Here is a 9,420-nt window from a genome sequence, read left to right as displayed (position 1 = left end):
CACTGAAGGGTGGTCACAAAAAATATTGATTTTATTCAGTTTTTAACTATTCTGCCAAATGACTAAAATGTAATATCAAATGTACAGTACGTTCATTTAGGACCTTTCATTTAATTATTTTTGAAAGAATCGTATCTGTACAGAATGTTATACAGGTGCCTAAGACTTCTATACAGTACTGTATGTAAGTTTGTGTGTTTGAGAGTATTTGCGTAAGTTTGTATGCGAGTACAAACTACAAGAAAGATTTCCTGTTGAACTCCATAGAAAAAATATTCAGGGGAAACAATTCTTGTAGCATCTATTGCATATCTTGCAGCAACACAATGGTTTGACCCTCGATGACTTAAACCCATTTAGCCACCAAATGTGTTCCATACTGTTTCAGAATAATTTGCAGCTGAATCTAGTCTCACCCCCCAATTCCCATAGAGATCCATTCAAATGCAAAGAGTTTTAGTATCGCTTGTAGCACAACCTGAAAATAAGATATCCAGACTCTAATGATTTTGATAGGCCATAGACATCAGGAAGTCATGGCAAGCAAATTATATGCAAGCCTTTTATTTGACAGTATGGTCATTTGTCACAAACATTGAAATGGGGGGACTACATATAAAAAGTGCTGTAATTATTACATGGTGGAACCTAATTGTATACAAATATCCTTTAATAAAGCTCTGAGTCTGTGCTTTGACTACATGTGAATTGTTTCATTGCAAACACAGAACATAAAATATTAAATCAGAAAAAGACAAGATGATTCCAAACTACTTTTGAATGGTAGTGTACATACACTATTGTGCATATTGTGCATATACAGCTCTCTACACAGCTATACACAGCTATACGCAGCTCTCTACACAGCTCTCTGCACTCTGCACAGCTGTACACAGCTATACACAGCTCTCTACACAGCTCTCTGCACTCTACACAGCTGTACACAGCTATACACAGCTCTCTACACAGCTCTCTGCACTCTGCACAGCTCTCTACACAGCTATACGCAGCTATATACAGCTCTCTACACAGCTCTCTACACAGCTCTCTGCACTCTACACAGCTATACACAGCTATACACAGCTCTCTACACAGCTCTCTGCACTCTACACAGCTCTCTACACAGCTATACACAGCTCTCTACACAGCTCTCTACACAGCTATACACAGCTCTCTACACAGCTCTCTGCACTCTGCACAGCTATACACAGCTATACACAGCTCTCTACACATTTCTCTGCACTCTACACAGCTCTCTACACAGCTATACACAGCTCTCTACACAGCTCTCTGCACTCTGCACAGCTCTCTACACAGCTATACACAGCTCTCTACACAGCTCTCTGCACTCTGCACAGCTCTCTACACAGCTATACGCAGCTATACACAGCTCTCTACACAGCTCTCTGCACAGCTCTCTACACAGCTCTCTGCACTCTGCACAGCTCTCTACACAGCTCTCTGCACTCTACACAGCTATACACAGCTATACACAGCTCCCTACACAGCTCTCTGCACTCTACACAGCTCTCTACACAGCTATACACAGCTCTCTACACAGCTCTCTGCACTCTGCACAGCTATACACAGCTGTACACAGCTCTCTACACAGCTCTCTGCACTCTGCACAGCTGTACACAGCTATACACAGCTCTCTACACAGCTCTCTGCACTCTACACAGCTGTACACAGCTATACACAGCTCTCTACACAGCTCTCTGCACTCTGCACAGCTCTCTACACAGCTATACACAGCTCTCTACACAGCTCTCTGCACTCTGCACAGCTATACACAGCTGTACACAGCTCTCTACACAGCTCTCTGCACTCTGCACAGCTGTACACAGCTATACACAGCTCTCTACACAGCTCTCTGCACTCTGCACAGCTCTCTACACAGCTATACGCAGCTATACACAGCTCTCTACACAGCTCTCTACACAGCTCTCTGCACTCTGCACAGCTATACACCGCTCTCTACACTCTATTGGCAGCAGGTAGATTAGCCTGGAAAACAGGGGTGCTTATGCTCAAAGGCACACCTTTCCTATCTCTCTCCCTCTCTCTCTGTCTCTCCCTCCCTCTCCCACTCTCTCCCTCTATCTCTTAAAGGCACACAGTACCTTACCCTGGACACAGATACATTTGGCAGCCAAGCACACTACAATTTATAGCACAGTGTAATGTTACATTCATATTTTGCTACACTACTACTTGTAGTAGTACTTCCAGGTTGGCAGTAATTTTTTAACTTGATATTAAATGGGAAAATCTAATGCAATGATTTAATTAAATTTAAAAGCATTTATTTAAATTCAAAATACCAAAATGTAAATTCAAGGTATGCAATTCAAATTACAATAAAATTATATTTTAATTGCAATAATTTCGTATTACAAACTACAAATCTTTGCATTACAAATTCTACCTATGCAAATGAAAATATTATTAATGCACATCTTTCTGCTACATGATGAGCAATCAATGTATAGTCATTTATATCACAGGCAATACAAACTATCCCTAACTCAGTCTTACTGATATCCCAAACTCACTGCAGTCTGACTGATATCCCTAACTCACTGCAGTCTCACTGATATCCCTAACTCAGTCTCACTGATATCCCTAACTCACTGCAGTCTTACTGATATCCCAAACTCACTGCAGTCTTACTGATATCCCTAACTCAGTCTCACTGATATCCCTAACTCACTGCAGTCTTACTGATATCCCTAACTCACTGCAGTCTCACTGATATCCCTAACTCAGTCTCACTGATATCCCAAACTCACTGCAGTCTTACTGATATCCCTAACTCAGTCTCACTGATATCCCTAACTCACTGCAGTCTTACTGATATCCCTAACTCACTGCAGTCTTACTGATATCCCTAACTCACTGCAGTCTGACTGATATCCCAAACTCACTGCAGTCTTACTAATATCCCTAACTCACTGCAGTCTTACTGATATCCCAAACTCACTGCAGTCTTACTGATATCCCTAACTCACTGCAGTCTCACTGATATCCAAAACTCACTGCAGTCTTACTGATATCCCTAACTCACTGCAGTCTTACTGATATCCCTAACTCACTGCAGTCTTACTGATATCCCAAACTCACTGCAGTCTTACTGATATCCCTAACTCAGTCTCACTGATATCCCTAACTCACTGCAGTCTCACTGATATCCCTAACTCACTGCAGTCTTACTGATATCCCAAACTCACTGCAGTCTTACTGATATCCCTAACTCACTGCAGTCTCACTGATATCCCTAACTCAGTCTCACTGATATCCCAAACTCACTGCAGTCTCACTGATATCCCAAACTCACTGCAGTCTCACTGATATCCCAAACTCACTGCAGTCTCACTGATATCCCTAACTCACTGCAGTCTCACTGATATCCCTAACTCACTGCAGTCTTACTGATATCCCTAACTCACTGCAGCCTTACTGATATCCCAAACTCACTGCAGTCTTACTGATATCCCTAACTCAGTCTCACTGATATCCCTAACTCACTGCAGTCTTACTGATATCCCAAACTCACTGCAGTCTCACTGATATCCCTAACTCAGTCTCACTGATATCCCTAACTCACTGCAGTCTTACTGATATCCCAAACTCACTGCAGTCTCACTGATATCCCTAACTCAGTCTCACTGATATCCCTAACTCACTGCAGTCTCACTGATATCCCTAACTCACTGCAGTCTCACTGATATCCCTAACTCAGTCTCACTGATATCCCTAACTCACTGCAGTCTCACTGATATCCCTAACTCACTGCAGTCTCACTGATATCCCTAACTCACTGCAGTCTTACTGATATCCAAAACTCACTGCAGTCTCACTGATATCCCTAACTCACTGCAGTCTCACTGATATCCCTAACTCACTGCAGTCTTACTGATATCCAAAACTCACTGCAGTCTCACTCAGACTACAGGTCAGTCCCAGTGTCCAGGTGTTGTGAGTGTTCTATATGCATGTGACACAGTGGCAAACTGGCATAGTGCTTAGCACTGTTGCCTCGCAAGAAGGTTCTGGTTTCTGGTTCCGAATTCCGGGCAGTCAAATCCTCTCTGTGTGGAGTTTTCATGTTCTCCCCATGTATTTATGTGTGTGCTGTGTTTGTGTGTTTGTGCTGTGTGAGTGTGTGTGCCTGCGTGCGTGTGAGTGTGTGTGTGTGTTTGTGAGTGTGTGTGTGTGTTTGTGTGTGGGCTTGGGTGGAAGTTTTAGGTGCATACTTTCCTTGGTGTGTGAGGTGGTAAGGTGTGTGTAAGGAGACGAGGTGTGTGTAAGGTGGCCCCACCCTGGGAGAGACAGGACATGTAATGACTGTTTTGAAATAAATACTGGAAATTATTTAATCATGTGACCTGTGTCTGGTTGCTGTGATTGGTAGAGTGTGGAACAGAGTTCATGCTGAAATGCAGGGGTCCATGGAAGCCTCCAGCATGGTAATTTAGTTATTGTGAGATTTAAGATTGTGAGTTCTAGAACTTTCTTTAAGGTCGATTTCACTGCAATTCCCTGCTGTTCTCTGGAGTCAGGACCAGACGAACTTGTTTGACAGCATAGTTTTTTCACACACCTAACTTAATCTACCCAGCAGCACAGCTGTCACTGGGGCTGCATACTATTGATTTCTGAGGTTATTATTGTTGGTTGTTTTTCGTCCTTGTTATGGCTGTACCACAGTCCCCATGAACACACCACACCACTATCCCTATGAACACACCACACCACTGTCCCCATGAACACACCACACCACTGTCTCCATAAACACACCACTGTCCCTATAAACACACCACTATCCCCATAAACACACCACTATCCATATAAACACACGACACCACTGTCCCCATAAACACACCGCTGTCCCTATAAACACACCACACCACTATCCCTATGAACACACCACACCACTGTCCCCATTACACACCACACCACTGTCTCCATAAACACACCACTGTCCCTATAAACACACCATTATCCATATAAACACACCACACCACTATCCCCATAAACACACCACACCACTGTCCCCATAAACACACCACACCACTGTCTCCATAAACACACCACTGTCCCTATAAACACACCACTATCCATATAAACACACGACACCACTGTCCCCATAAACACACCGCTGTCCCTATAAACACACCACTGTCCCCATAAACACACCACACCACTATCCCTATGAACACACCACACCACTGTCCCCATAAACACACCACTGTCCCTATAAACACACCACACCACTGTCTCCATAAACACACCACTGTCCCTATAAACACACCACTATCCATATAAACACATGACACCACTGTCCCCATAAACACACCGCTGTCCCTATAAACACACCACTGTCCCCATAAACACACCACACCACTATCCCCATAAACACACCACTGTCCCCATAAACACACCGCTGTCCCTATAAACACACCACTGTCCCCATAAACACACCACACCACTATCCCCATAAACACACCACTGTCCCCATAAACACACCACTATCCATATAAACACACGACACCACTGTCCCCATAAACACACCGCTGTCCCTATAAACACACCACTGTCCCCATAAACACACCGCACCACTATCCCTATGAACACACCACACCACTGTCCCCATAAACACACCACACCACTGTCTTCATAAACACACCACTGTCCCTATAAACACACCACTGTCCCCATAAACACACCGCTGTCCCTATAAACACACCACTGTCCCCATAAACACACCGCACCACTATCCCTATGAACACACCACACCACTGTCCCCATAAACACACCACACCACTGTCTTCATAAACACACCACTGTCCCTATAAACACACCACTATCCATATAAACACACGACACCACTGTCCCCATAAACACACCACTGTCCCTATAAACACACCACACCACTGTCCCCATAAACACACCACTGTCCCTATAAACACACCACTATCCATATAAACACACCACACCACTGTCCCCATAAACACACCACTGTCCCTATAAACACACCACTGTCCCTATAAACACACCACTGTCCCCATAAACACACCACACCACTGTCTCCATAAACACACCACTGTCCCTATAAACACACCACTATCCATATAAACACACGACACCACTGTCCCCATAAACACACCGCTGTCCCTATAAACACACCACTGTCCCCATAAACACACCACACCACTATCCCCATAGACACACCACACCACTGTCCCCATAAACACACCACTATCCCCATAAACACACCACTGTCCCCATAAACACACTTCAGTCCCCATAAACACACCACAGTCCCCATAAACACACCACAGTGCATTTGCAGTGCAATGTACCAGCCATTCAGAACCATAGTAGACAAAGCACAGGGATAAGCTCTAGCCAGTCCCCTGAACATATAGCAGTAATGTTACTAACAGGAGGCATCATCACAATAATACATTGCTGACTAGCAATGGCTTTAGGCTTTGTTGTGCATCACTCGTGCTTGCTAGCTATCTTTTGCTGATGTACAGTAAGGTAATCATGACACGGAACATGATAGATCAAGCTCAGTTCAAAGCAGAACAATCATGTGATAGATCTTCAAAAGCAAATGGTTTCCCATAAACTATTCTATTGTGAGAGGCAAACCAACAGATCAAAGCTGCTTGGCTTGAAATATTTGTGGATGCAAAAATAGAGGAAAGGGAAACACATAATATATGTATTTAGCAATGCTCCAAGTTGTTTGTGTTTTGTAGTTCATTGAACATTGAGTGACAAAGTAGTCTTATGGGAGAAAGCATTTGCTATAGTCATGGCAGCATGAGTCACTTTTGGGTGAAATATTAAGTGTTTTGGTGGTTGAAACGCATTTTGCACCAAAGGTTAACTGGTGTGCTCAGGTGTGTGTTTCAAAAGCACACTGTGTGAAGAGTTTTGAAAAAGTGGACATGGTATTGAGACAAGCGTGAAAACAATTGTAAAAAACTGTAATTTGCTAGTTGAGGTAAATGCTACACTGGAAAACTGGAAGCTTATGCTGCTAGTGTCTCCAGTGTGGCTCCCCTGTTCCTTCATCACTTCACATTCTCCATTATTCTCCATTATTCTCCATTATTCTCCATTGTGCTGCATTATTCTCCATTATTCTCCATTATTCTCCACTATTCTCCATTATGCTGCATTATTCTCCATTATTCTCCATTATTCTCCATTATGCTGCATTATTCTCCATTATTCTCCATTATTCTCCATTATTCTCCATTGTGCTGCATTATTCTCCATTATTCTCCATTATGCTGCATTATTCTCCATTATTCTCCATTGTGCTGCATTATTCTCCATTATTCTCCATTATTCTCCATTATTCTCCATTATGCTGCATTATTCTCCATTATTCTCCACTATTCTCCATTATGCTGCATTATTCTCCATTATTCTCCATTATTCTCCATTATGCTGCACTATTCTCCATTATTCTCCATTATGCTGCATTATTCTCCATTATTCTCCATTATGCTGCATTATTCTCCATTATTCTCCATTATTCTCCATTATGCTGCATTATTCTCCATTATGCTGCATTATTCTCCATTATTCTCCATTATTCTCCATTATGCTGCATTATTCTCCATTATTCTCCACTATTCTCCATTATGCTGCATTATTCTCCATTATTCTCCATTATGCTGCATTATTCTCCATTATTCTCCATTATTCTCCATTATGCTGCATTATTCTCCATTATTCTCCATTATTCTCCATTATGCTGCATTATTCTCCATTATTCTCCACTATTCTCCATTATGCTGCATTATTCTCCATTATTCTCCATTATTCTCCATTATGCTGCATTATTCTCCATTATTCTCCATTATTCTCCATTATGCTGCATTATTCTCCATTATTCTCCATTATTCTCCATTATGCTGCATTATTCTCCATTATGCTGCATTATTCTCCATTATTCTCCATTATGCTGCATTATTCTCCATTATTCTCCATTATTCTCCATTATTCTCCATTATTCTCCACTATTCTCCATTATGCTGCATGGTTCAGTTTGCTCGCTGTTTGAGCCATCAAGGTTTAAAGTTTGGCAAAAGCTTTTTGGGCTGGTTTGGTTTGGGCTGTAATCATCAGATTTAGATTAGAGTAAGGGTTAGATTTACAGTTAGGGTAAGGGTTAGGGTTAAGGTTACGGTTAGGGTTAAGGTTAGATTTACAGTTAGGGTTAGGGCTACGGTTAGGGTTAGGGTAAAGGTTAGGTTTACGGTTAGAGTTATGTTTACGGTTAGGACTATAAAAATAAAATAAAATAATTATTAAAATAAAATAAAGGAACAAAACTCCTTATTCAGTTCAGTTCAGTTTTATTTGTATTTATTTTCATTGTGCTTTTAACAGCAGACTGCCCCAAAGACGCTTTACAAAGTATCTCCCTAGTGGGAGAAAAAAAAAACTTAAACAGTGGTGAAAAAACTCCTTGATGGGAATAAATCTTGAGAGAAACCCGGCTATAGGAGATGCCCATCCTCCCCTGGCCTACAGGTTGAGTTGGTAACAGTTCAGATATTAAACTCGAAAGTCCATATGGATGGATGTAAAGTATATGGTTCAGAGGGCACCTACCAACCATCTCCAGAACTGTACACTGTTCAGCTATAGGATTGACTGAAGAGATTTTTATCCAAATTTAAAGATAGAGAGATTGTCTGAAACCTGAATATGCTTGATGACAGTGAAAAATTAATTTTTTGAACTTCTTGGTTTACAAAGAATGTGCAAAAGCTCCTTCAGTAACTTTGTGGAGGGAGAGGTAGGGGCAAGGTGACAGATGGGGGGAACACTTTCTTTCAGAATAAAAAGTGTTTAGTAAGCAAAATACAATGCTATAAGACCCTTTTGGAGTGTCCAAATGTCCTTTTTGGAAAACTGCCTAGAGATAGCTTAGAAAAGTATTAATTTAGTAATACTTCAGTAATTCAGACTCTTGGAAAACAAACCCCAAAGGGGTTACCTTTCAGAAGGTAGGACTATGGACTATTCCTATATTGAAAAGTGTTCCAGAATAGTAGGTATTTTATTTTGGGTATGTAATTTTCAGCTTGTGTTACGAAAAGTGGTAATACTTCAGGGGTTCATCACCACTTTATCATAACCTATGACTGAAGGAGAGAAATTCTGAAAATTCATGTATGAAGCCAGAGTAAGGGCCAGGTGGCATATAGTCACCAGGGCAGGACAGACAGACAGACAGACAGGCAGACAGGCAGGCAGACAGACAGACAGACAGACAGGCAGGCAGACAGGCAGGCAGACAGGCAGACAGACAGGCAGACAGGCAGGCAGGCAGACAGACAGACAGGCAGGCAGACAGACAGACAGACAGGCAGACAGGCAGGC

The 9,420-nt window shown here is 42.1% G+C and overlaps 1 protein-coding gene across 1 annotated transcript in view; it reads left to right on the top strand.

The window, feature by feature from the left end:
• LOC133120031 (nectin-4-like) overlaps window positions 1–9,420 on the top strand; it is a 28,976-nt gene that overhangs the window by 1,374 nt on the left and 18,182 nt on the right. The window lies entirely within an intron of this gene.

Source organism: Conger conger, unplaced genomic scaffold (assembly GCF_963514075.1).
Source record: "Conger conger unplaced genomic scaffold, fConCon1.1 SCAFFOLD_80, whole genome shotgun sequence".
NCBI classification, from domain to species: domain Eukaryota; kingdom Metazoa; phylum Chordata; class Actinopteri; order Anguilliformes; family Congridae; genus Conger; species Conger conger.
This window is presented reverse-complemented; position numbering and strand designations above follow the sequence as displayed.